This window comes from Vespa crabro, chromosome 2, assembly GCF_910589235.1.
Source record: "Vespa crabro chromosome 2, iyVesCrab1.2, whole genome shotgun sequence".
NCBI classification, from domain to species: domain Eukaryota; kingdom Metazoa; phylum Arthropoda; class Insecta; order Hymenoptera; family Vespidae; genus Vespa; species Vespa crabro.
Window position 1 is genome coordinate 14,011,389 of NC_060956.1, and position 22,591 is coordinate 14,033,979.

Sequence of the window (22,591 nt, forward strand, 5' to 3'; positions counted from 1 at the left end):
ATGCATAGATACATATATAGAGACATATGTATGAAACATCCTTTTCTCCTCTACTGTCAACACGCACAAAAAGCATCACGAAAAGACGTATGGAAAAATATGTAACATTCAAGCTTGCATAGCGTTGACAAGTAATAGGATTTACATACTCGAAAACGAGAGTTTTCTCTTTCTATTCTATAGAAAGTATAATTAACGCGTTCTATTTTTTTCTTTTCTATATCTTTCTGCTATCTATCTAATCGTGCTGCTATCTATTTTTCCTTTGATATTTTGTTTCTCGTCACATGACAAAATAAACTAGAAGATGCTAGAGAAAGAGAGAGAGAGAGAGAGAGAGAGAGAGAGAGACATAGAAAGAAAGAAATTGTAAAAAATGTTTATCTTCCCATCTTTCTCGTTTCGTTCTTATCTTATTATCTAACACCGTAATCAAATTATATATGAAATTATATATATATATATATATATATATATATATATATATATATGAAATTATATATGAAATAACGCTGTTATCTTTTTCTCGTTTACACTTAGATCGTTTAAAAAATTATGAAATAGTTTCGAAAGCAGTTCATTTAATCCGAAAGTTCGTCGGTGAAATAGTTAATGTCAAAAAAAAAATAAAATTAATGAATTGTCGGATTGCATTTAATAGCACCAATAAATAATGAACATTCTCATAATAAAATATCTGAATGCATCATACCTCGTAAAATTAGAAAAAAAACCTGTCACATTTACATAGAATAGTAATAATAAATGGACGTGTAAAGTGTAACGATAATAATGATAATAATTCATGCGTTGATGCGTTTTTCGTTCGATGCGTTTAACAATTCCCGTAGTCTAATTACTACGGTCATTTGTTTAAATTAAAAAAAAAAACAAATAAACGTAAGCGTATGACGAAAATGTATAAATATATATGTATATATATGTATGTATGTATATATGTATATATGTATATATGTATATATGTATATATGTATATATGTATATATGTATATATGTATATATGTATACACGTTAAATTTGCACGAAGTATAACAACATCGGCAAAAAATACATGTCCGACATATAAACGAACTTTTCCACTCGTTAGAACGATCAAAATTGATAACGAAACTGCACGTATTTTCGTCTCATTCTACTCTCGTTTACTGAACACCTGTATTCATCAATGTAGAAATATAAAAAAATTATTCTTTTACGTGATACAAACTATTCGTAGTAAATTGTTACAGATGTTATCATTGTAACACGAAATATGTACGTATGTAGGTATGGAATAAACCCGAAGCTATGGAACCACCGCATTGATTTGCGGTAGCCACCTGCATCCAAAGAATATTTCATTGTGCAATTAAACGTGCAACGCCATACCTTGTTTCGCCGCGTATTACAAACTTGAGTTTATAAAATTAATGAATCCTTTGGGAAAGAAAGAAAAAAATAAACAACAAAATAAAGATGATTAAAAGTATATGTATCTTCTTCTATCGATTGTTCGAAAGTTTTTTTTATTTAAAAACTCTGCAAAAATTTTAATCGAGATTTAATTATTTGTACCAAGCATCGTATTTCTTTTATGTCTAACAAGTTTTCACAAACTAATTCGACTAACTGACGTTCTCGAACAAGAAACTTCTTTTATGACTTTGCTTTCTCAAACAATTTACATGAATGTAATTCGAATATAATTGGTCAAATATTATACAATCTACTCGATTACTTTACTTGATCACTATTTTTACAAACAGAAGGAGTTATGTATACGATGTTATATTTATCTATTGACAAAAGAGAAAGTGAGAAAGAGAGAGAGAGAAAATGAAAAGAAAAAACCGAACGATTATCGACGTATATAATTCTCATCGAAAACGAGATCCATGCGTCGATATAATATAAACGAGCGAGCGAACGAGCTAGCGAACGAGTGCCGAATAATCTATGTATATATGTGTGTATGTATGTGTATATATATATATATATATATACATATGCATCGTCATGATCATCATTGACATCATTTCGTATAAAGTTATCTCTCTATCGAACGAGCGGCCTGCTCGTTTACATTTGTGCGTTTTTGATCAATCGATATATACACACACTCGTTTAACGATCACTTAAAAAAATAAAGAAATGAAAAGAAAGGAGAGAGAGAGAGAGAGAGAGAGAGAGAGAGAGAAGAAGAAGAAGAAGAAAAGAAAAGAAAAAGAAAACGGAAGAGAAATAATTCGAACGATAAATTCTCAATCGAAGATCTCTTGGTAAAATTGAATGATCAATAACGGTCACTGATTTCTTCGAGAATACGGACCTTATCGAGAAAGTCGATCTTTCTGCTCACTGGCTCCGGCGCATCGTCCTTCGATCACTCGCGAGATCACACTTGTCACACCGAAAAAAAAAGAACAACCGCCGATCTAGGAATATGACAGACTAAACAAAAAAGAAGAAAACAAAAAAATCCCACGACTTGTCACAGACAAAGAGAAAATGATAAGGACAGTTTTATCTGGTTTCTTTCTTCTTTTCTTTTTTGTTTGTTCTTTCTTCCTATTTTTTGTTGTTGTCTCTTTCTCTTATACAATAAAAATGAAAATATTTAACAAATCTCTTATTATATTTTGTTGTTATAGTAAAAAAAAATGTGAGAAAAAGAGACAAATAAATAGAGAGAGAGAGAGAGAGAGAGAGAGAGAGAGAGAGAGAGAATGAGAGAGTAAGAGAACGTAAGAGGAAGTAAGAGAGACTAAGAGAGAGAAAGATAGAGAAAAATCGTTTCAACGTAGTGAGTTCGTACGCAAATAAAATTCTCGGACGCTCGCGATAGGTTCGCAGGCATTCGCGTAACTGATCGAGCCGAGGGGTTGAGATTCAGTCTATCCTGATGGCCCGGGCTCCCCTGGTGGCTCTGACTTGCGCCCCACGCACTAACCAAGGCGCAACATGTGGTAAGTCGAGGAAAACGAGTGCGCGAGCGAATAGGCGAACGTAGATATAGATACGTAGGGAAGAGTATACGATCGAAGACCTCTCTTTTGTGTAAAAATCTGATCGTTGGAAAAAGAGAAAAAGAAAGAGAGAGAGAGAGAGAGAGAGAGAGAGAGAAAGAGAGAGAGAAAGAGAGAGAGAGAGAGAAAGAGATAAAGAAGAGACAAGCACTCACTCATGCGTACGAACGAGAAGGCAAAAAGTGAAAAAATATCGTCTTCGCCTATACAAAAGCACATAGATTTTTTCGTGGATCAAGGTCAAAATTCGAAATTATGCTATGACAGATGTTCCACTCTATCTTTCTCATCGTAACTTTGATTGATACATAATTATATCTTCTTCTTCTTCTTTTTTTCCTTTTTTTTACTCTCAAACTACTGACGACCTATCGAGCTCTAACAAAAGTGCTCTCTTTTTCTTCTTTATTATCTTCTCTCTTGTTCTTATTAAATTAACTTCATAAACTGAATTTGAATTTTTTTCACATGATCACCCCGTTGAATTGCTCTTGAGAAGAAACTTGGAAAATTTTGAAAGAGATAAAATTGGCTTTTTTTTCCTTCTTTTCTTTTTCTATTGTATTTGTTTCCTTTCTCTTTCTTCTTTTTTTCTTTCTTTTTTTTTTATTCTTAGACGCTTCAGAATATATATTATTAAAATACTTGATAAATTGTTAGGCACAAATTTCGTTTTGGTTATACTCGTTAAATCTCGGGAAAAAAGATTGTAATGAGATATTATAGGAAGACGTTACTAGGAAAAGGAAGAAAAATGAAGAAAGTGCGTGTTTTTGATCGGCCAATTCGCTTACTCTTATTGGACCGTGAATCCTTCAAACTCCGATGAACTCTTCCTCTCTCGAAATACTGCTTGTACTTTATGCCGGTTGACATTTCTTTCGTTAACGAATAAATGAACGCAAATAATCAAGACAATCTCTTGTCATTTTTTTTCTTTCTCTTTTCTTTTCTTTTTTCTTTTTTCTTTTTTTTTTCTTTTTTTCGTTAAGCTTCAGACTCATACATCAACTTGATTTTTTCTCTTTGAAAGAGAACTACAAAAGGGAGATATAATATATCTTGCGTAAGATTGGTGCCGATCGATATGAACTCGACAATTCTATCGTGTGCTTTATACACAACAATTTCAGATTTATATCACGATTTCATACTATTTAAAAATAATCCTATGTGGGTGTATCAGTGAAATCGTTGTAACGATCGATGTAACGTAATAACAATGGTGTCTAACAATAAGTGAAATTACATTGGACATCGTTTAATACTTAATCCTTCGTTTTTTTCTTCATATTTTTTTCATTTTCTTTTTTTTTTATTATCGTAATAGAAGAAAAAAAAATATCATTTGACGTTTATATATCTTTATATCTTTATATATCTTTATATTATATGATGCAACTAGATGCGATCTAACATTAAAACACAACAATTAAAATAAATAACAAATAACAAATAACATCCGAACAATTAAAAAAAAAAAAAAAGAAATTCAGAATTAAAAAGAACGATCTTTTCAATACGTAAAATTTGCACGTGTCCTAGATTAAAACGCGTTACGCGTGGAAAATTCGGCAAAACGTAAACTTCGACATATTGCAAAATGCCAACCAGTTCATATAGCCCGACCAAACAATTCCACATTTTTTAAATGTCCACGAGAGATCCGCTATTTTGCAATCACCATCGTTAAAATTATATTTCAATATCGATTCTCTCTCTCTCTCTCTCTCTCTCTCTCTCTCTCTCTCTCTCTCTCTCTCTCTCTCTCTCTCTCTCTCTTTCTCTTTTTCTCTCTGTCGATGTCACGTACGCTTTATTATTGGCGCGAAGAGAAAACATTGTAGAAACGTTCACAGCTAAAAATAGATACAAGTATTTATAGGAACGAGAGAAATAAACTTCTTTGGGATCGAAATTATTGCTCTATTATTCGATTCGAATTAGATTTATGAGGAAGTCTGGGAGAATCGTTTGAAAAGAAAAATGTATAAAAATCTAATAATTTACACATTTTTGGAAAGATAATTCCAATCAATTTTGGAGATCATATCTTCGCATCCAATTCGACTCTCTCCGTTCAACAATTATTTATTTATACTTATTGACGGAGATAAAACAAGATTCAGAAAGTAGTAGAGTTTGCGGATATGCTCGAAATGCTTCGTAGCTTTTTGCAAAATCTGATGGATCACCGTAGAAAATATTTTTCTTCTTTTTTTCCTTTCTGTTGTCCTTCCGCGAAACGAAATTTTCTTCGGTTTGGTATTCCATCCACGCTTGAAATAACCTAGACCGATGTAGCATTGCGTCTTCGGCAAAATATAAATGTGCATAATAACAATATCCCAGCGTTTCAATATCATTGCGAAAAAGGAGATCCAAAGATACCTAATATATTCCATTTTCCTGCTCATAATATAATCGTTGAAGACAAAAAAATTCAAGGATAAGTTTATGTAACTGACTTACTAGAGAATTACTCTTACTTATGAGAATTACTCATACATAAGAAAGTTATGACTTTTATACATTTCTTTCGTAATAATATAATAACAATGATTTATTATTTATTTAATAAACGTGATGTAAAAACTAATGCGTGATTTATTATTTATTTAATAGGTAATATAGAACGAAAAATCGTACACCTATTCTTAATTCTTTAATATGATATCGTACATTAAAACAACTTATAAAACGGTGTACTCGTAACTGCTACAATATTTCCGATATTCGACAACAGGAAAAACAACGAGTTTCGCAAGATGGAATTGATTTTTTTATGAGACTACGAACGAACGCCTACCCGCTACGAAAGATCGAGTTGATGTCTAACTTTGATATTTCCCTGAGAGAACAAGAAAAAAAAAAGAAAAACAAGAAACCGAAAAATATCCCCAAAAAGATCCTTAAGAAATATCGAAAAGAATCTTGACACTCTTAAATATATTTTTTCTTATTCCCTCCCACGTGCCGTGTATTATTTAATGGAATAAACAAGAACTATTTTTGTTGCATTGATAATGATACGTAGGTAGTAGCCGTGAAAAAACCGAACGATAGAAAAAAAAAATAGGAAACAAAAGAACTTTCTTTTTTTTTCTTTGTCCTTTTTAATCTTTTCTTCTTGACTCTTTCAACCGATTCACATATGTAAGAACACATCCGTTCTTGGAAAAAATTATATTAAATACAGTTTACAAGAATTCTTCTTATACGCAGTCCTATGTACATTTGAAACTTTTTTGTCAACGACAATCAAGGAACGTCAAGTCAATCAAGAAAATATCAAAGACCGTATAAATGGCGTTCCGCTCAAACGAACCAGGAACATTCTGCTTGAACGAATGAAAGAATTTTTATCGTATAATTCGTCCTTATTAAAAAGAAAAAAAAAAGAAAAAAAAAGTAAAACAGAAAGAATACGAAAAGGAGAACAAAAATAAAAAAAAATATATATAAAAAAAGGCAATTTGATTGCTTAACGATCGAATTATCGTGTAACGAAAGGCGATCGTTTGGAAAATGAATCGAGAAGGTAAGCGATAGTAGAAGTTAAAAGACCATATTTTCTCCGTGATGCTCCGTCAAGAGTAAAATTTTCATTTTCTTTTTTCTTCTTTTTCAAGTCGATAATCATGAAAAAAAAAACTATCTCTTGACTCACGTAAAATGATAAAATAAAAAGAATTAAAACAACGATATGAGGAGTAATTATTATAATAAAATATTGAAACATTCGAAGTGTTACGATTCAAAGAAAATTAATAAAATTATTTAATAATGGATATAAAGTTCAGGTGTTTGTTCCTGGAAACATTTCGAAGCTCAATAAAATCTTAGACATAGTCATAGAATTACCATATTTAAATTAGTTATTACAGTTCATAAATAGTATTTGATACTTGAACGCCTACGCGAATGCTTTATCACTCTATCCTATCGACGTTTTCCCATTCTGTGTATTCGTTACGTATCGTTTTGTTAAATACCGATTATCGATTTGTTAAATCCCTTCTACGAATAGGGAGGAAATATGTGATATAAAATTATTTTAAGTAAAAAAGGGTCAACGGCCTGTCGTTTTAAATAATTAGATCCGCATTTCTTACAGAGTTAATAGGGAATTCTACACAGTACTTTTATACAGATTTCTGTACTTTTTATTATCGCCATATATGTATATAGAAAATATAAACGATGAGATGGAGAAAATCGAATATCAGGGTATTTTAGTAAATATATATATATACAAACTATATATATACATATATATATATATACATATATATATATATACATATATATATATATACAAACTATATATATATATATATATATATATATATATATATATACAAACTATATATATACATATATATATACAAACTATATATATATATATATATATATATATATATATATATATATACAAACTATATATATACATATATATATACAAACTATATATATATATATATATATATATATATATATACAAAATATGTATATCATGTGCATATATTGTACATACATATGCATATGGTTTCCAAAATGTACGTCGATTTATATATACGTCGCTTGTTTGGAAACTCGTACAAAACAACGATTATTTCTTTTCTTTTCGTTCTGCTCTAACTCGCCCACCCCCTCCATCCTCTATCCCATCTAGAATTTTTCTCGAAAATATTCTTCGGTAAAACGATCACGTCTTATTGGCGCTCGTTGCGCTTGATCGTTTCGCGTTCGTGCGTGAAAACGTAAAGAACTTTTAGTTACGTTCACTCGCGTTATATCCAACGTTTATTTACTGTCTATCGAATTATATCGAATATCGATCTACTCCGATACTCTGCGTACTTAACTACTAATTTATATTTATATTTCGAATCGTTTATGAAAATTTACATACCGAGTTACACGAAACTTACGCACGTATAAACTTCTTCGCAACATGTTTTTAAATTCGGTTTATTTTTCTGTGTATCGTATTTTCTTTACAAATAATGTCGATCGTTATTATTATAGTTTTCAACAAAAATAAATGAAAATTAAAAATCGTAACACGAAGTAGGCCAAAATTTTGCAGATAACCGAAAAATTTTTAAGTGATTTAAAAAAATCAATTACTATCTTTCGAGATATTTTAAGGCTCATTTTTCTTAGATCGTAAAGCAAGTCTCTGGGCTTGTTATTTAACAATTTGAAATAAAATAGAAAACTTCATACTGAAATATTATATCTAATCTTATATGTATATAGGACGTATACATTTCTTCGTCATAATCTCTTCGATCTTCAAAATTCGATCTCCAGAATCTCCAGAATTAATGTATGGATGTCGAAATGTTGCCTTTTAAAACAAACGTTGACTTTTAATACATCAATGTAATATGGAAATACGTCAGCATCTGAAAACTGTTTATCGATTAATTTCCTAGCTTTTCCATATCAATGTACGAACACCATAATTGGTACATAGGGGCGCCAGGTTGCCCGACGCTCCACGACACGCGATCAAAAGCTTATACGATAGTATAGAGAAACACATTACATCAATAACTATTACATAATATATTGTATAAAAGAACATGAAATGATTTGATAAATAATCGAAAACATATCGAGTTAATTGTACTTATCACGAAATGCAGTCGCCAAAATTTTATTCGATTTTTCTTGGGGTAAGCTAATTTATTGACTTTTATAAATATCATGTTCCCATGACTCTTATTAAAACACTCTACGTAATTTTGAAATTACGCATTTATATATACGTATACATTCTTATTTAAAAAAAACTAATTATTATACATCATATATGAACGTTATTATGTGCTAAGTATTTAGTATGGTATAATTATATTAAAGGTTTCACACCACCTAATTTAGATTTCTAAACATGAAAGAAAAAAATTAGATTATAAAAAGTTAAGTGAATACCCCTTTAACGTCATATAACAATGATCTTTTAGTTAACTTTAATTCACTTTTATTCTATCGTTTTTATTAAAGAGTAATCACAATTAGACTGAGCAAGAATGTTAATAAAAATTCTATTGTTATTGAATATTTGTTAATCGATCTATCATAGATCAAGAAATAAAAATTAATTTTAAATTTCTTTTTATGCATATATTTAACTACGCAATAGATTGATAAATAATTTCGTAAAGTTTCTTTCTTCATCGGTTTATAAAATTTATTTTTTTCCACAAAAGAAATGAAAGTACAGATCAATGATGTATTCTCCTGCATTGTTTATGACTGCATAGTTGATTGACATGGATCATTGTGGGTCAAAACGTTCAAACCATCTAGGTCAAAGTCATACGTATATATGTACGTCCTGAGCTCAAGACATCCTTTATATCAAAAATTCCCTCCCTAAAATGAAAAAATCATTTTCTTGCCGTGTCATCGCCAATTACATACCATCCGTATATGCTACCGCTGTCCTGACGCCCTGATTAAATTCAAACAAAAACACATGTTACAAATATTCTATTTTTTCTTCTTGGCACTTCATAATCGTATAATCGTAACTATATAAAAAAAAAACTAAATAAAAAGAAATAAAAAAAATAAATAATTCTTTTTTTTCGAACAAACTTTCATTAGAAAGAAATTCGAAAACGTTACGAAATAATGCAGCAAATATTTACGAAATGATGCAGCAAACCATTATAAAGTCGCACGAGTGTAATTACGTTTTATATAACGACGCGAGAAAAGAAAAAAGAAGATTAGTTCTTGAATGAAAGTAATAGCAGCTAAAATCTTAATCATACTTGTTTCTTTCAAACTTAAATGAGGAAAATTTCTTTTAAGCAAGAAACGACTCGTATAAATATTCTTCCATTTTCGAGTAGCTTAAACCGAAATAAAAAGCTAAATGGAATATAATCATAAAAAGTTAATAGGATATTTTCGAATTTAAATGAACGCGCGATTAAACGAACAATTAATTTATTTTCATTCATTCCAATCGATTATCGAGAGTTTAGCAGTAAAGTTTTTTTTATAAGAATTTTTCCCTTGGGATTTTAACCCCAGAATTGGCTATATATTAGATTGAGAACATTAAGACCCTCTAGTTCTCTAAAATAATTCTTATTTTAAGATAAAGATGATTCCCGTTACCTCCCATACTTTTACTATTAGTTATTAGAATTTTTCATAGAATTAACTTATATAACAATACTGTATTGAAAATATAAACTACGTGAAATAAATTTATAGAAAGTCAACGCTACCTTTTGGAATTTAAATGAATATACAATTAAAGGAACAATTAATTTATTTTTATTTATGTCAGTCGATTATCGAAGTCGACAGTAAAGTGATTTATTTTTCATAAGAATTTTCGCCTGAGAATATTAATCTTAAAGATGGGTACATAAGATTGGGAGCTTTAGGTATTTAACTCTCTAAAATAATTTTCGTCTTTAACGAAAAGCAATTCCCCTTCCTCGTCATATTCCACTTAGTTATTCGGATTTTTCATAAAATTGGTTTATATAACAAAATTTTATCACAAAATGAAAAGCTAAGTGGAATAAAATTGTAAAAAAAAAGTTAATAGCCAGCTTTCTCGAATTTAAATGAGCATGCGATTGAACTAATTTAACTTAATTTATATGAACATGCTATGGAATTAATTTATTCAAGCTTATTATTAAGAAAATGCACGAGGTATGTTTGTTTGTTACAATAGTTGTATTCTTTCTCTAACTTTTTATTTCACATACATTTCACAAGTAATACGCTTTGAATGAAAACGTTGATGCAGGTAAGTATTATAATATCATACTTAGAAATACAAGAGGGTCAATGACTGTATTCGCGTGTTAGTCTCTCATGAAGGTAAAACGTGAAAGCAAAAGAGAGAAGGAGAAAGAAGAGGGAGAGACAGAGAGAGAGAACTTATACAATCCATAGGCGTTTCCAAATATAGATCGTTGGCATGAGAAAGTAAAAATAGTTAATAGTTTTTAGCCGGACGCCATTTAAACAATCATGTACTCGAAATCGTTGTCATATAAAATAACAGTAATTAATCCGAACACAATATACTACGCGTACAATATATACGCGTTTTATCCATGATAAATAAAAGGATCGATATTAATCATGAAGTACAGTCAACTGTGAAATGAATATTTAGGACCCTTCTTAAGACGTCGAAGATGAATTGAATTATGTCAAAAGTCTACTTCGAGATGAGTCTTTTGATACAATGAAAATTGTTACTGAAATGTAAACAATAATAGAGAAACAATGATAGAACAAATAATTTTTCTCTCGAGACAAAAAAAAATATAGCTTAGAATTTAATGATAGAATCTATTAATTTTTTTTTCATTTTTATGTATATTTCACAAACACATACACACACACACAAGAAGTTTTTATATAATTTTTATGAGTAAATTAATTAGAGAAAAATAATATATATATATATATATAATGATTAGAGAATTAGAGAAATATAACATATATATATATATGTATGTATGTATATAGGAAATAAAATTTTATATGAATAAGTTATTTCGAGAAGGAAATAGTTTAATGAAAATTAGGAATCGAAGAATAAGAAATTTATTTTTATATTTTTCAATATACTATTTATATAAAAAGTAAAAGAATTTTATATAAGAATCAATTAATAAGAAAAATATATAAAAGATTAATAAACGCTATCTCGGTTAGTTTTCACGTAATTCTATTGATTGCTATTTCTCTGTGACAGAATATGATAATTTACTCTCCCTATTATATTATACAAAATTAGATGAACCTTCCTGATTTTTAATCACATGATGATATCATGAATCGTATAAATAAAAACTTGATAAAAATAAAAGATAATAGACAAATATTATGTCTATAAAACCGTTATGAATAATAACACTTAAATATTTGTTATAATATATTAAATATATAAATTTTATACGATGGGTATGTTTAAGTATCCGAAACATCACAAAAATATAAAATGAGCATAAGATTGATTGTTATTGAGTAAACGCATGTATATGTATATAGCTAATGAATGACAATGTGGAATTATTTTAAAGAAATTTGCATTCTTAAAATCATGAAAGTAATAATTATTGTTCAACGATGTTTGTTTTGTAGACTTTCCAAGTTATTTTATATTGTCTCTGTCTCTCTCTCTCTCTCTCTCTCTCTCTCTCTCTCTCTCTCTCTCTCTCTCTCTCTCTCTTTCTCTCTCTTTCTCTCTCTTGCAAAGCGCTAAATATACTATTCTAAGAATTTCTGTTTCGAAGTTTCTTATGCAATTTGAAATTCGAAACGAAAATGTTAAAGCGCAGGAAATAATTTTTCTATCGCAAGCATTAAATTCTTTTTCTTTTATTTTTTCTTTTTTTCCTAACTCTCATCACTCTAACATTAAAAAGGATATTACAACATGTTTGTTAATCAACTCATCAAAAAAATTTGTTGAATTTCAACATGCTAAGAATAATCTTATAATATAGACAAAATAGTTGTTCATTAATGAAAAATGTTTTATGCCAATATTTTTCTATAAATCTATAGAGTTTAACTACAAGTTTAAAAAGGGTAATTGATTTTTGAATCGTCTAGGAAAAATTTTATATCTTACTTCTAAATGTTATATATTACGTTATAGATAAAATTTTATTTTCACGATAAACGATAAGATAAATGACCGTAGAGAGAATGATAAGAAAAGAAAAATTGTTTTTTTTTTTCCTTTAATAATATAAAATGTAAAGTAAAAATAAAATCTAAGGAATACTTTTGTTCGATACGGAATATCTCTTATCGAGCTCCATTTAAAGAAAACGAATGACGTAAATGTTTCAGAAGCAACATATATATGTACGATTTTTACTTAGACGAAAAGCATAGAGACAAGAAAAAAGAATGCATACTTTCGATGTTCCATTTGTCAATGGCGAATCTTGTATCAAAGAAACGAACGTATTCGAGGAGGTAAACCGTTTTTGGACGTAATATCGGGAGCTTTTGTGGACTATCTTTCATTTTCCAGTGAGGGAGAAAATCGTTGGGAACCGAACATATTGGTCGTCAGTATAATAGGAATATCTTCGTGTTTACTGGTCAAAGTATGCGACTACCTTTCCCTTTCTTCTTTTTTTTATTTCTATTGGAAACGAACATGTTCATCATGTTTAGGTTTCTCGTAATTCAACACGAACATTCCTAAGGCATAACATACATATGTACGTACACAGGATAAATGAATTTTCTTTTTTTTCTGTTGCAAATAAAATTCGTTACATATGTATGTATATGTAAATTGTACGTTATACTTGTTAATAATATGATACATTTTATCATTTTATAGCTTTGTCGATTAACAAACGTTCGTTTTCGATCACTTCGATGTGAAATCAGTTACAAGTTATTTTTTTTATCAATTTTGATGATTGAGAAATGTGTTTAATATACATGTGTATTTATACAATCTCAATCTTTCTGAGAGATATGCAAGAATATTTCATACATACATACATATGTATGTCGGAAAATGATAAGGCGTTTATGTAATATTTTATTCGGTTCAGATGAAATTTAATCTCGGTTTGATTAAATTAATCGGTTTTGAAAGAAGGAATTTCTAGACGAATATATTCTGATTTATCGTTAAAACATCAATCATCTATGAGAAAAGGCTGATTTAAATACAGAACGATCTGTTCGTTTATTTTATTTAATTTAGCAATTTTATTATATTTATTTACATCTTTTAATTGCAAATAAAAATAAATCGATTTATATATGTTATCTCACATTTTTCGAAAATTTATCCACAAAGATAGCAATATTTTATATAAATTTTAATCTCCATTTTCGTTAATGTCACATTTTTATTTTAAATTCGTCACATATATTAGAATGATATATATTTAATGCTTATTTTTGTTAATATCTATTTAAAAAGTTTTTTTGAATATTTTTATTCCTTTTTTTCAATACTTTTTGTCATTTTTTTTATTCTTGGAAGAAATAGGTATCTATTTTATTTATTTTAAAATATTCATATTAATATTTCAAATATCAAATTTCTCCCTCTCTCAAAAAAAATTTCTCTTTCTCTCTCTCTCTCTCTCTCTCTCTCTCTCTTTCATCAAATAGACTTACTTATGTCACTAAAAGTCCCAATATCTCTCTTATTAAATCGATTTAAGGAACTCCTCGTTCAAGAATCTTTCTCTTGGATCTTTTTACACTTGACCCTGGAGAGCTATGAAGGAGGGTCAAACGAATGTTCCTACCATCTCAAACATCACATTTTTCAGTTAAATGTAGCCACTCGTTTTTAACGTTCATTCTCGTTTTAAAAGAACCTTCGAATACGAATGAGTAAAAAAAGATATATAGTTCTTAAGCTTTTAATACCGTAATATCGATCAGAAGGAATCATACTTTTCGAAGAATATAGGTACGTTTAAAGCATTCTTGAAAAAACGATTTTCATCGTTCCTATGTTTATTCTTTGGAATTGAAAATTTCATTCACATTCTGAAGTATCTCTGGTCAATTTTCCTTTTCCGTTTCATCTTCTCCGTTTTACTGTTTGCTTTTTTATAACTTACTTCTTCGTGGTTAAGTTTATAAACAACGTTAGAGAAGGTAGGAAAAATGGTATCCACGTAGTGCGAATAAACTAAAAAGAAAAATTTCCAAGGAGAACATCGACAAAATGGCCAGTCAACGGGTTATTCAGATAGAATGTCGTACAAATAGTGTGTGTTCGGTAAAAGAAAGGTTTCATCACAATCGATAGCATAATGTTTCGAGTATGTGTTACCAAGAAACGAAGAGAGCAAAGTGCTCTTCCATTGCTCTAGAATATCGAAGAAGAAAAAAGAAACGAAGCGTTTTCTACTCTTTTTAAACTACATTCTATAAAGTATATATACATATATACCATTTCTTCTCTCACTTTATTTCAAAAGAACGTTAAATTAATGAAGAAACACGGAGTAGTAGTATGAAAGGCAAAGGAATTTAACGACACTTTTTAGCTTTTCTTAATAATTTTTACTCGAAAAAAATTACATTCACACACATACACACACACACACACACACACACACACACATACACACATCATATAAATGTTTCTCTTAATGAAACTTCTAAACATTCCCTTAGATTGCTAATTTAAAAAAAACTTACTAATAATCTTGTCATCTCTCTCTCTCTCTCTCTCTTTTTCTCTTTCTCTTCCTCTTAAGTTAAAATAGTCTTTCGAAATTTGTATTTCTCTTTTTATTTATTAACTTCTTAATAATTACTAAACTAAGAATCGTATTTATCATAAGGCGCATTAGGAGAGCAAGCTAAGATCTCTTTCTGGACAGCATTTTAAAATTTTAATCCTCGCAAACAGCAGTATAAAAAATAAATAGCTTAGTATACTTAATACATTTGCTAAAATCATAATCAAGAAAAAAAGTAAACCACAAAAGAAAAGCGTACGAATTAGATTAACTGAAATAGATTTGTTTTAATTGTAACTTTGTACCGAAGGCCTCCAAAAATATACATATGATCCTGTTTTTAAAGCGATAAGCAAAAGGGTAGTCCATAGGTTGAATATACGCTTATACAAAAACTTTATGAATTATTCAAAGAAGAAACCATCGAAAAATAAACGAGCTTCTTTTTTTTTTTTCTTTTTTCTAAGAAGAAAAACAAATAACATGAAGTATCGCATTTTAAATATGTTCAAGTTTTCCTAAAAGCAAACAAAATATTTACATTAAACTCTTATTTACATAAAAACGGGGTAATTAACTTTACGAAAAGTTACAGGTATGAAAGTCGATTAATGAGAAAAATCAGAAATAAAATGTTTATACGTTTAAGTTATACATGTTTTCTTTTAATTATCGTGGGAAAATTTTTTTTTACGAATTTGAAAATTATGATTCATGTGATGTTTCCTCGTTCAGTAGGAATTATTGCATTTGTATCTTACGATAAAAAGAGAATTTAACAAGGATATCGAGGATTAAGTTGATACGAAAGGATGGCATGATTATTATCATGATTACTATGTGGTAAATAGTTTTCAAATGTGTCTCGCACGCTTCTTGTAACGAAGTTTTGTAAAATGCATGTGTTCAACAGATCAGTTTTCTTTATCTTTTTTCCCTTTCTCTCTCTCTTTCTCTCTGTCTTTTTTCTCTTTTTCTCTTTCCTTTTCTTTTTGTCAAACCCTTCCGTTTTGTTATGCTCTTCCTATCCAGAACAACAATTTCTTCATGCTGTTTCCTCCTACCTTTCTTCTGGTTGCACTTCAACATAGAGTAGAAATTGCACACCGAGGTTAAATCTTTTCAACGATCTGGAAAGCCATTATCGTTATTACGTTCTCATATAACTGCATCGTATATTCCAACTGAAATTTTCAACATCAAAGGGACATCCGAGAAAGAGAGAGAGAGAGAGAGAACGTAGCATAACAAACATCCTCGACATTTCTCCATCAAAATAACTTTTTCTAAGCTAAAGGAAGAAAAAAACAAATAAACAAACAAACCAGAAGAAAGAGAGAAAGAAATAGAAAAGGGAGAAACTCGAAACTTGGTCTATTCTTTATCCAAATTTCATTACTAAATCTATGGAGCCATTTTTATCTCTCTCTCTCTCTCTCTCTCTCTCTCTCTCTTTCTCTCTCTCTCTTTCTATCTCTCTTTATCTCTTTATCTCTTTATCTCTTTCTTTCTATAGAACATCGAAGAAAAATTCAACCGAATAAATTCGTAATTCGAGCGATCGAACTTTCGAAGAGAAAAAAAAGCGAGGCAAATTTCAACGTACCGATCTAATTTTCCCGCTTTCAAACTTACCCTCATACTCTATCGTTCTTATCATTTATGATTTCATGACACCACCAAGACCACCACCACTGTCCTTTATATAAATATATATATATATATATATATATATATATATATATATATATACCTATCTCATTTCCACTTGTAAATTCGTAGGGATTCAACGAGTTCAAGTTGGCAGGCAAACTTCGCATTCGCTTCGATGAATTTTTCCGTACGAGTTTTTCCGTACAAAAGGTCCATAGGATCCTTTATTAATTAGGATCATGTCGAAGAATGTTACTAGTAGTTCATCGTTATAACAGTTTTCCACGGTCCTCCTAATTGGAAATCATGAAACCAGACGAGAACTTTTCTTTTCATCCTTGCCTTCGCGTTTAACTTCCAAATGAGTCTTATTATACTCCGACCACTATCTTTCTATTTCGCTTTCTCTCTCTCTCTCTCTCTCTCTCTCTCTCTCTCTCTCTCTCTCTCTCTCTCTCTCTCTCTCTCTCTCTCTCTCTCTCCCCTATCTATTCATAAATGTAACATGCAATCAATTACAACAGAACACATTTTGAGGTTGTGTTTGTATTCGTTCCAAAACAGAAAAAAAAGAAAAGAAAAGAAAAGAAAAGAGAAAAAAGTGTCGATTAGGATGATGGATCGATTCTAGTTTCGTTCTCTTATCGCAAAATAATTCTCGGGATACATTGACCCAACAAATCTTTCCAATAGCTATTTTAATATTTCAATCGAAAAGAGTTATGAGACGAAAGAAATTAAAATTAGGTATGATGATCTAGGTATGATGATCATTCGAAGAATGAAAAATGGGTTCGTTGAAACATTAGAAATAACCGACTGACCGACCGAAGTAGCTACAAGAATAATCCCTTCGAATCGATCGCCCGGGTTAATCGAACACAACCAAACGATTATTAGAAAAGCGCCGAGCCTAGTGAGGTTGAACAACCTAATCATCCTGGCATCTTCGAGAATGGGGCCGTGAGCTTATTCCGTGTAACGAACTTGTCGCAGTCAACGTGACTCGCACGCGATAAACGATTTCGAGGTAGAGTAACCAAGCGAACGAGAAGTATCGGTCAATTTGAACACTCAATCCAGGTCGGCGTTCCACTTAAGTTCGCGGTTAACGCCACGACTTTGGTGAATTTCGATAGGACATTTTAAGATTCGATCGATCGTTCTGCTTTCATTAAAGTTTCAAACATTATAAAACGGTTTACGTGTTAACTAAAAAAAATTTTCGATCAGCGTGTAAGCAAACGTAAATATATAAAAAGAAAAGAAAAAAAAAGAAATTATTTTTATTCAAAATAAAATATTACGTATTATGAGAAAAAAGAAGCTCTGGATTTGTAAAAAAGAAATGAGACAGTTCAATCTTGATGATGAATTAACTCACTTCCATTGATTTCATTTAAATATCATCATATCGATTGATTTATCGATATAGATGATTGCATGATAAAAAAAAATATAAATAAATAATAAAGAAAAAAAAAAACTACCATGTTAACAAAAATCATCCTCAATAAAATGACTAAATACAAATTACAATTGAAATATCGTAAAGACGTAAAAACGAGAACATACAAGACCAAAAAGACAATCTCTTTGTGTTTCTCTCGAAATTTACAACCTTTTTTAAGTCTTCGATCCTGATTTTCTCGTGAGCCCTCGATCTAATTCTGTGGTTAAGACCGAAGCAGGTCTTGCCTTAGTCGATAACATCCCTTTCTAGTGAGACTAGTAAACGGTTACCGCATTGCCGATGTCGTGCTTTCCGTAATCGTACTGTACTCATGGATACATTGTACTCGACCTGCACTCTGTCTCTCTCTCTCTCTCTCTCCCTCTCTCTCTTTCTCTCTCTCTCTCTCTCTCTCTCTCTCTCTCTCTCTCTCTCTATTTCCCTTTCTCCTTTTGAAGGGGTGGACGACTTATCGACCTGGCAGCAGGTAGGGTGGCAGGCAGCCAGGCAGGCCTACTCGGAGTCGAAGCGTCCGGGAGTCTAGCTCTTTCTCTCTTTCTCTCTCCTTCTCTTTTTCTCCCTCTCTCTCTCTCTCTTTCTCTTTCACTCTATATCTGTCTTTCTTTCTCTCTTCATGACTCTCTTCGGGAGCTGGTACGCGACCGCACCACTAACACTCATCGGTCTCACGGATAGGACGCGTTGAAAGAGAACAAGAGGATTTCAACGTGTGCCAAGGGACGGGGTACCTCGCGAATTCTCTAGCCTTTCGTGCACCGGACATGGTACACGAGCGACTATAAAAGGTATTAGGGCCAACTCGACGCTTTTAGAGTTCTCTTTAACGGAATTTTAATTCCTCCTGAAATTGTCTAAATTGTTGTCACGCGAGATGATATGATAATTTGATATTTTCTTTATTTCCTTTCTATCTTTAATTATAGCTGAATATATATAGACGTACTCGTGTAAATTTCTAAAAATACGATTAGAAATTTGAAGATTTAATTAAATATATTGAAATAGAAGTAAAATAGAAATGAAAAGTTGCGTGAATGTTAATCGTCGAGATTGATCGATCCTGACAATAAAAAAGTGGATTCAAAGATCTCAGATGAATTTAAAAATGAATTATTCTTTTTTAAAAACTTTTTTGGCTTATTTAAAACTATAAGGCCTAGCTTGATTTTCACAGTTTAAAAATTAAATATTTAGGCTTAAATAATTTCGAAAAAAAATGTAATCGATTTTTAATATTATTTAGAAATTTTCGACTTTATTTTTAGGTTAATACATGCATATATGTAGTACGTCATAATTTTTCCTGTATGCTTGATTTGGCACGATCAAATTAAAGTGCACCCAATAAAAAGAAAACAATCGAAACCTTTTGTGAAATAAATTTTCCTTTTTCACAATTTCCCTTTATCGAAAATAAAGAGCAAACGGACGACAAGGAAAGCATTGATTGAAAACTAAATTAAACGGTGTCGTTTAGCGTATAGATATACAAACGACAGTATTTTCAATGAATTCTCTTCCGAGATGAATAACCTCCCTATTTCTCTATTCTTTTCGATTGATTATGTTTGAACGTTAATATAAAGAGCATTTGAAATTGCATTTTCGAGAAACGAGAATTGATTATGCGATTTCATTAATTTCGATATTTTATCAAAAATATCCCTAATTAATTTAAAAGTGCCGATACAATTTTTCGATATTAGGTATTCGATATTTTTCCGATCGAGATTCATTGATATCGGTAAATAAGATTGCCAAAGAAATTCTTCTTGCTCGTTATTGTCCGCGATGTGCGTGCGGTATGCGAAAAACGATATTCATTAATAGATATAAACTTAGTCGATAAATTATCACAGAAATAGCATTTTTGTCAATTAATTAATGTTAATATAATATACAATCGAAAGCGTTTATTTTATCCATAGTTACTTCGGCGAATCGAGAACAAAGGTATAAACAAATATTGAGTTTTTCAAAGAGACGAAATATCGATTTCCATCGAATCGATGCAAAGATATTCGTTGCGAACTTTCGACCCTTCGTCCGTAAACATTGAAATTCAGGACACGCGTAATCATTATCCAAGCAATGCAATCTGACAATAAGTCAAATATTACAGTAATCATCTTAACACAATTGTCACGTGATAAGAAAAATAACAATCGTTTGGTAATTATCTTAAACAGATTTCAATGATCTGAGAGACTATGATTGTTTTGATAACGACAATATAATGCTGAAAGAAACAATAGAATTCGCAAAGCGTAATATCTAAAACAAAAGGCTCGATGATCTTGCAGAAATCTATATCTCTCTATCGGCCAATCATTTAACAATAGCCTGTACAAAATTGCGAATTGCTGGGAATTGTGTTGCAAAAAAGAAAAAAAGAAAAAAAATTAGAAAGATTTCAATAGATAATTATAGACGTTGCACTATTGAAATCATCCGCTATCATACTAATAATACGCACTCATAGATTATTACGAGTAGAGAAAGAATATTCCTTTTTTTTTTATACGTGAATAAGTATTTCTTCTATCAAATTTATCAAATTTATATAAGAAAATGAGAGAGAGGAAGAGAGAAAAGAAAAGAAGAAGACTATTTTAATCATGTGAAGAAAACTTTTCTATCCCAGTCTCACACAAGATACATATATATACCTCTCGAGCATATCGTCGCGATCACTCGAAACATCGTTGAAGTTCGATAAGATTCAAGACGATCGTTGGTACACGTTCGTACGCGTTCGTTCGGTGTAAGATCGCTAAAAACGAGGCCGCGACCCTTCCTTCTTTCATCGGTGTCTTCGTATCGATATCAAGAGTTGTACATATATCGTAGAACGAGAAGTTAGAAAAGGTAAAAAAAAGAGCGAGAGAGAAAAAGGAAGAGAGAGAGAGAGAGAGAGAGAGAGAGAGAGAGAGAGGAAGAAAGAAAGAAAGAAATAGAGAAAGAGAAAGAGAGAGGAAGAAAGAAAGAAAGAAATAGAGAAAGAGAGAGGAAGAAAGAAAGAAAGAAATAGAGAAAGAGAGAAAGAGAGAAAAGATGAACGTAGATAGGTTGATGCGCTAGGTCGCGAAATTAGAGCGTTGCATTTGTGAGGGTCGCAGGTGTCTTTCCCTTTACCCCGAGACTTTATGGTTATGTCGAAAAGAGAGGCGAGGACGTACCCATCAATAAAAATAATACAAAGGACAACTACGCGACATCAAATCACCTCGTACATAGCTAGAGAAACGAGAGTGTAACGACCTTACACCCCCTCAGGTAGCAGGATCGATGAGCTCTCACTATCTCTCTCTCCCTCTTACTCACTCACTCACTCACTCACTTTCTCTCTCTCTCTCTGTCTCTCTATTTATTTATCTATCTATCTTTCTCACTCCCTTTCTTTCCCTATCTTTCTCTCTTCCTTTCTTTCTCTATCTTTCTCACTCCCTTTCTTTCCCTATCTTTCTCTCTTCCTTTCTTTCTCTATCTTTCTCACTTTTTCTTTCTTTCTCTCATTTGCTCTCTCAGCTACCCTCTCATCCACGACACGACTCTCTTGTTCCCCTTTTCCCTCCCCCATCCCTTCCATGGATCGACTGCCACCACCGGCACAACCGCGGGTTGCCCTACTTTTTGATCACGTTTCGCTACCCACGAGTCTGCCTCAGTTTTTGCTGCACTTCTCCTCGGCCCAGACTTCTCTTCTTCCTCATCTTTCCTCTTCCTCTTCAAGCTTCTTCGAGATTGTAGCTGACAATCGTTCGAACATAGGAACGTTTTTGAAAAAAAAATAATAGAAAGAAAAAAGAAGGACTCACTTTTCTCCTTCGATAAATGTATGCACCACAATGAAAGTGTGTGTAATGATGATTCGAAAGAAAGAGAACAATTGTGATGTATTTTTGGGGATTTATATATGTTAATATTATGATTGGCTATAAATATTGGTATGAAAACATCAAGAAAATATTTATACCATGGCGTTGCGCGCGTAACAATCGCTACAATTTTTCAGACATTTCCTATGGTATGATCAAAAAATGCTTTAAATAAAAAATTAGTGCACGATCAAATTATAAAAATAAAAATTGTATAAATATTATCTTTTCCTTTTTCCTGTTTCAATTAAAAAATCAATACTACCTTCATTGTTTTTAAACGCTACCACTTAAGTTTCCCTATGCGGT

The 22,591-nt window shown here is 31.0% G+C and overlaps 1 protein-coding gene across 3 annotated transcripts in view; it reads right to left on the reverse strand.

Moving 5' to 3' along the window:
- Positions 1 to 2,573, reverse strand: part of LOC124422290 (potassium voltage-gated channel subfamily H member 8) — a 55,335-nt gene extending 52,762 nt beyond the window's left edge. For all 3 annotated transcript variants that reach the window (XM_046958544.1, XM_046958543.1, XM_046958542.1), the window contains exon 1: positions 2,330 to 2,573. The gene's annotated coding sequence lies outside the window, so the exon portion shown is untranslated. The remainder of the gene's footprint in view (positions 1 to 2,329) is intronic.
- Between the last annotated feature and the right edge of the window lie 20,018 nt (positions 2,574 to 22,591).